Genomic DNA, 7,600 nt, shown 5'->3' with positions numbered 1-7,600 from the left:
ATATATATATATATATATAGAGAGAGAGAGAGAGAGAGAGAGAGAGAGAGAGAGGGAGGGAGAGAGAGAGAATTCAATTTGTTTAACCTATATGAAAATACCATGTCTCAATAGTGTAGGTGCGGCATCAAGCATTGCTTGTTTTTGATGCTCCCAGAAGTCCTAGAAATGTCAATAGTTAGTAAAACCAGATGTTTCTTCGGAAGACATCGAAACCCATTGTGTTATATGCTGTGAATAGAATCTTAAACCTCTAGAAACAGTTCTGAAATAGTGACCAGTTTTATAACCCACTTTATCTTTGATTCATCTTAACCTTCTCTTGACGTTGTTCCCTTAGTAGAATTCATTTCCAGGTTTGTGCAAATATACAAAGGCTTGCATATGATAAGCAAATCATTTAATTATCTTCATTATTTGATGGGAAGTCCAATTTATCTGATAAAAATACGTACAAATTTTACAATAATATTAACCATAAAAATTTAATTTAAAGAGACAAACATATATATGCAATCCATTCCCCATATTTATAAAAATATATGCAAGATTTTATTTTCATTAATGTAAGAAAAATGTTCACTGAATGAATGTAATGGAACTTTTCTTTACAGCCACCTAAAAGACTACTGTGTGTAATTATGAGGTACAGGGCTTTAAAAAGTTTATCTGTGGATTTAAGTATATCTAATTTATATATTTATTTTCAAGACTGATTTTTCAAGTCCAAATTATACTGAAGTTTTGAAGATAATTTAACTCTCATGGAACCCTTGAAAATAAGCATTTGTACTGGTTAAAAATTTAGTACTTCCCTCCTGAGGTACCAAACAAGCCCTCCTGTTCATTTTCTCCATTTTCTTGTTTATATTAACTTCCAGATAATAGCATAGGAAACAAAATCTTCAATTATTGATGGACAATAATGATGTATGCCCACCGAAATTCGATCAAGCTGAACTTAATAAAAACATGAATCTCAGTATCTGGGTTGAATTAAAAAAGCATTAGATTGTAAGGAGAAATCTTTTCTGTTTCATTAATTTTAAAGTGAATGGCAATTTCCCACACATCTTACTGAATAAATTTGTTCATTAGCAGAAATTCACACAATTCTCATCTAGTTGACTACCCAATTCTGTGAGCAATCATGGTGCATGTTAAACATCTAATATTTTTTTACATTTTAAACCCAACCTTTAAATTCCACTATGACATGCAATTAATTCATAGAAAAGGTAAGTTCTATGCATCCTAAGAAGAATAAATAAATACTCAAAATGAAAGAAAATATATTTGGCCTATTATTTTAAATAAGTACACGCATATATGCATGCATTCATACATGTTATACATGCAGATATAAAACATGCATAAGTATGTTAATTTGATAACTCTATAATTTGATAATTAAGTGGAAAGAAAATTTAATGATATTAGAAAAATCACTATTAATTCTAAAATTCAATGCATCCTAAAGCTGTCTACAATTGTTATATTTTACTTATAATTTAAACATTTTTTGTTAATTTTGAGCTTTTGAATCTTATAGAAATTTTCTCATAACTAAAAGTATTAAGCATATTATTTATAAATAATGTTTATTAATAACTTGGTCTGGTGCAGGGCAGAATAAAGGAGATAATAGACTTAAAGCAGATAATGTTGGCTTGAATTCTAAGTAGAAGACAGAAATATGCATACCACATATTACAACATTTATAGGAAATGGTCAGTGTAGAAAGAATCACCAAGGGCTTCAAAAGGGCTTCAAATACACTTGGAGAAAACTATGCAGATAAGGTACTCTTATAACATATGCTTCCTCTCTCTATTTTAAGTCTTCCAACAACAGTTTTTATGATATGGTTTTTAAAAAAGCATTGTTGAGCCAGGCATGGTGACACATGCCTTTAATCCCAACAGTTAGGAGGCAGAAGCAGGCAGACTTCTGAGTTTGAAGACAACCATGTCTACAGAGTGAGTTCCAGGACAGCCAGAACTGCACAGAGAAACCCTGTCTTCAAAACCAAAACCAAAACCAAACTAAACCAAACCAAACCAAACCAAACCAAACCAAACCAAACCAAACCAAGACAAAACAAAACAAAACACCATTGTCTCTCAAATTAAGAAACATAATAATAAAATAAAGAAAAAATCAATAGAAACCAATAATACAACTGAAGGTAAAGTGGAGAGAATGAAAAAAATAATTAAAGTAAAAGTGATGTCTTTCTTCAATTGGCATTTTTACCTATGGTTTATACCACGGCTATTAAGGCTAGTGAAGTATGTCTTAAGAGAGCATATCTTTTGCTTGAAGTAGGATGTTTCACAATCAAGAAAATTAACTGGTAAAACTATGAGTTTAATAATTTTGTGTGGTTTTTCAAATGACAAGCATAAATTTTTATGCTTGTCATTTTAAATACCATCCTTCAAGTCATTGGTCAGCAAACTGCAAAGGTTTCCCAAGACAAAATGTGCTATTGCTATTGTATTTGGTAGGTCTCAAGAGGGCTAAGGCAGCATCCTAATGCTGAATGGAGCACATACATCACACAAAGTGCTTGGAGCAATAGGACTCAGACTGACTGGGCGGCTTCCTTCTTGAAGACTAGTTCTCTCATAGTATCTAAAGGTATTACGTAAATGCCAAAATAAAAAAGGCATTGAAGAGGTCAGCCCAGTGCCTTTGGAAAATTTCAACAGGCCCCAGAACATGAAGATACCTCTCCCCTCCAGGAAGAGAGAGGTCATGGAACACATAGGCACTCCTCCCCTCCAGAATGGAGTGTCTGATTACATTCCTCGAAAAAAACTGGAGGGGTGGGGAGGAGGGGAGGCGACCTACTATTGGCCTCCTGCAGATATGGGGAGCACCTACTACTTCATTCCCTAAATACAAATCAGTTTAAAGGGCACACTGCTCCAGCAATTATTATTATTATTATTTTTTGCCTAGTTGCTGATGCTCTATTCCTCCTCTGGAAACTGTATAAAAACTCAGTAAACAGGCTGCCAGGGGGTCATTGCCTCTCCTTCAGGTGCAGGACAGCCCCAGTGTGCTAGAACAATAAATTACTCTTGCTTTTGTATTGGTATCATTTTCCTGGCTCTAAGTGGTTCATTTGGGGGGTTCCTGGTAGTTAAGGCTCATCAGAGTCTTACACAATCAGTATTCCCACCCCCTAAAAAAGGCTGTGAAGCACAACAATGACCAGCTCAGCAAGATCTTCCAATGGGTGCAATAGTTGCATGGAGATCTTGCAAGTAACCAAGAAGTGTGGAAATAAACTTAAGGAAATTTCAAAAAGAGGGAAATCATGTGCACTACTTTAATCCTAAACCAAGTATTCCCTGCTTTGGAAAACACAGATTCTGGAAGAGAACCTTCTGCCATTTTTCCTAACCAATATAATTTCTAACTGTATTTAAAATACATATCCTTCTATCCACAGATAATTGTAGCTCACTCCTCATTTAGGAAGTTTCCTTTTGTTAAAGATGAAGACCATAGCAGATTTGCATTGTTATGTCTTTCCTTGGCTCCAGAGGTTTGGCCAGACTAGAGAAAGAAAAATAGAGGGAATGAATAAAAGACAGAAACACAGGCAATTAGAAAAGCTGGGAATTGGGTAGGCTTCTGTCTCTGCTTCAGAGAAGGCACAAAGATTGTAAGCACCTGAAGACCTACTGTGTTTACAGTGAACTGCAGGATGTTTCCTAGGATTTCATGCCTTTTAGACATTATAGGGAAACTATTGCCATAAAGGAGACAGTGCTTTCCAAGAACATTAAGGACATGGCTCCCAAGAAGATTAAGGATACTCCTCCCTGCATGTGAGAACCTGCAAGGATGTCAGCTGTGATGATTTGAATAGTTTTGTCCCCCATGGTCTCATGTGTTTGAATGTTTGGCCCATGGGGAATGACACTATTATGAGACCCATTTGGCCCTGTTAAAGCTGTTGTGGCCTTGTTGGAGAGAGTGTGTCACAGTGGGAGGTAAGCTTTGAAGTCTCCTATTGCTCAAGATCCTCACAGTGGGGAAAATCACCTTCTGGCTCCTTGAAGAAGAAAAGATTTCTCCTAGTTGCCATTCTGATCAGGATGTAGAACTTTTGGCCCCTCTCATGACAAGCCTGCCTGCAAGCTGCAATGCTTCCCACCAGGATAATAATGGGTTGAACCTCTCAAACTGTAAGCCAGCTCCAGTGAAAAGTTTGTCTTTATAAGCATTGCCTTGGTCATGGTGTTTCTTCAGATCAAGGAAACCCTAAGACACTAGCTATACATTTTTGCCTCTGCTGCCTTTTGGAATGTCTGATGATATTCAGTTGGTCCTCTTTAGAGAACTTTGTGTTCTTATGAGTGTGAAATGCCAGTCATGTGAGGATTGTCTAACAATGGTTTGCTATTGTTTAGTTGCTTTAGGTTCCTAACCTGATCCATTGTGGTTCAGGCAAGAGCTGGTGTCTGTGCCAGGACTTCAGTCCCCTTCAGTTCTAGTAAGGGATGCTTGGGTGGAATGTCTGTGTACCATTGTAGCTGTGCTTTGAAGATACAAATATCAAAGCATATCTCCTTGACTCAGATAATACTTTTACATTATGCTATGCCACTGTATGTGCTTATGTGTAGGAAAGAACTATGAGATAATATTTATTGTAATATATAATATATATCTTATTTTATTTGAAAATTATTTCACAGTGTATTTTTAGAAACTTCTGGGATAAAAAGGTTAATATACAATGTTTCTTGCTTTCTAGTAATGATGTCACTTGTATTTCACATAGTTATCAAATGAGTGGAGAGGTTAGCTGGCACTCAGCTAGTATTGGGAACATAGTTATGGTGCTCATAGAAAACTGATTTGGTAGATTATACTCTCATATTTTACAAATAAATATAAAAGTCAAACATCATATTCTCTTTTCTGTTCTTACTTATGGATTTAATCATAGTTATAGACAAAGGTGGTAGTTACACTGTACAAAAAAATCAAGTATTCATTGAGAAATTTGTCTTCATTGTGTTGAAAGCTTATTTTGTTCACTGCCATTGTAATTTCATAGCATGAAGATATTTTCTTGTTGTTGATTCATGTTCAGTAAACTTCTTCCTTCAAATAATATTTATTTTATATTATGTAATTAATCCATCTTTCTATTGCTCATTTATCATACAGAGATTATCATCACTCTTTTTGCTTTAGGAGTTTCTCAAAATTTAAACATGCTTTATAAACTTTGGGGTAAATTGTTGGGCTACAATGAGAATAAATGATCAGACTAGAGGGATTACAGTGATTGATGCTTTGTGCTTTCTATTTTGTGACATTTCACTCATTTTGAATTTTATTTTAAAAATAAAATACATTTGATTTGCATATAATTTTCTGCTTTAGAATTGTTCTGAGTGTCTCATATTCTCAACTTTGAAGTTACCTTGTACAATATGAAATATTATTTATTTAATGAATACTTATATGTCAAAAATCATCTATTACATTATCAAATTAATTTTAATATTGAGTTGAATTTATCTTTGCTAAAAACTTTGACCTTCACTTTTATATCCATATCAGGTTTGTACAGTTCAGTGATTAAAAGCAAGTATAGTCAGAAAGCGAGGGATGTGTCATTTTCTTGTTGAGAGAATGTACCAGCTTCATGGCCTTGAATAAATTACGTAGAATCACAGAAATATTTATGCCATGAAGTAATAACTAAAGTTTATTTGAGTGAAGATTACATTTTAAAACAGGACAAAAATGACTGTTAAGTAGAGACTCCATACCTATAGTATTTAAATCAATCCTAAACTTTAGTAAATTTGATTTTCTTAGGAGACTTCTCAAACACATATAAAATATTTTAGGATGTACACATATATCATCAATAATGTAAAAATAATAATAGCTGTTTTACAGTATCTTAATAGATCTCATTAGTCATTCCTGTTACATGAGATACACTTTTGCAGTCACTTACTTTTCCTTTCACATTTCTTTTTTCTTCTTTTTGCCATCAGAAATTTTTTATTTGCTACCTGGGGGGGGGGGGCGCTACAGGGAAACTTGTCCAAATTATGTAGCCCCAAGTCTCCCCATTCTTTGCCTTTTATGCATAAAACTCACATCCTGGTGGACATACTTTGGTTAGGAAGAATGATTAGCAAGAAGCAAAACTACAGAAGTCAAAAAAAAAAAAAAATGAGGTGAGTACATCTGGGGACTCTCCCAGATCCTGGAACTATACAGTAGGTCTTTATTCCCATTTTGGCAAGTGTACTGGGTTTTAACATGAAAATATTGCCTCTTTTTTCAGTTGTATTAAGGGCTTGGGGTCTACAAAGTTTTAGATCCTTTTATACAATTAGATCAAAATAAACCCCAGTTCCAGCAAGGCACATTCCAAATCTTGTGGGTCCAATGTCTAGTATCTGAAGCTACTCATGGAATTTTTGTTCCAAAGGACTTAGGAAATCCCACCTATCCAGCTATGTCACTTTCAATGCATACAGATCCTCTCTTGGGCTTTGGGTGGTTCTACTCTATAACTGACATTTTACATGGTCATAGCATCTCCAGTACCCTGGAGTCTCCAAAGGCAATGACTTATTTTATAGATAATTACCTGATGAAGTGGACTTACTCATTAGTTGAACATAAAAAGGTTTCCAAAATACTTAGTGATTTTTAAATTAACTTTGTTTTTATGAATTCTTACATGTTTGCTGTATTTATATTATTTTCAATCTCCTTTTTCCAATTTCTGCTGTCTTTCAACATTTTCTCTCAAATTCATGGCCTGTTCTTTTTAAATCATTTCTCTCTCTCTCCCTTTCTCTCTCTGTTCATCTGTCTTATCTATCTATCTATCTATCTATCTATCTATCTATCTATCTATCTATCTGTCTATTTATCTATCTATCAAGACACACATATGCCCTGCCTAGTTCATTTAGTGTTCCTTTTAAGTATGTGTATGGCTGACTACTTCAGATTAGATAAACTATCCTGAGGATTCCTGCTCCTGAAGAAGCTGGTTATCTTACTCTCCAGCACCTTCTAGTAGCTTGTTAAATCTCCATCTATGGATTAAGCCTTGAAATTTTTATTTCTATCTATGTTGGCGTGTTAACTGGTATAATTATCATGAAGATCTTGTTAGGCAACTGTCTTGGTTAAGGTTTCCATTATTATGTAGAGACAACATGACCGAAGCAACTCTTATAAAGGTCAACATTTAATTGGGTCTGGCTTACAGTTTCTGAGGTTCAGTCCATTATCATCATAGCAGGAAACATGACAGCATATTTTATAGGCAGACCTAGTATCAAGAGCAGACTGTCTGTAGGTAGCTAGAAGGAGGATTCCAAAGTCCACCCCTTCAGTGACACACTTGCTCTCACAACTCCTAATAGTGCCACTCCATGGGCCAACCATATTCAAATCACCACAGCAACCATATTTAAAAAATAGAGCTTCCCTGGAAGCCAGAAATTCAAATAGCCACATTAAAAAATGGGGTACAGAGCTAAACAAAGAATTCTCAACTGAGGAATACCAAATGGCTGAGAAACACCT

This window comes from Mus pahari, chromosome 12 (genome assembly GCF_900095145.1).
Source record: "Mus pahari chromosome 12, PAHARI_EIJ_v1.1, whole genome shotgun sequence".
Taxonomy (NCBI): Eukaryota; Metazoa; Chordata; class Mammalia; order Rodentia; family Muridae; genus Mus; species Mus pahari.
The sequence above is the reverse complement of the archived record's forward strand: the minus strand, read 5'-3'. Positions refer to the sequence as shown.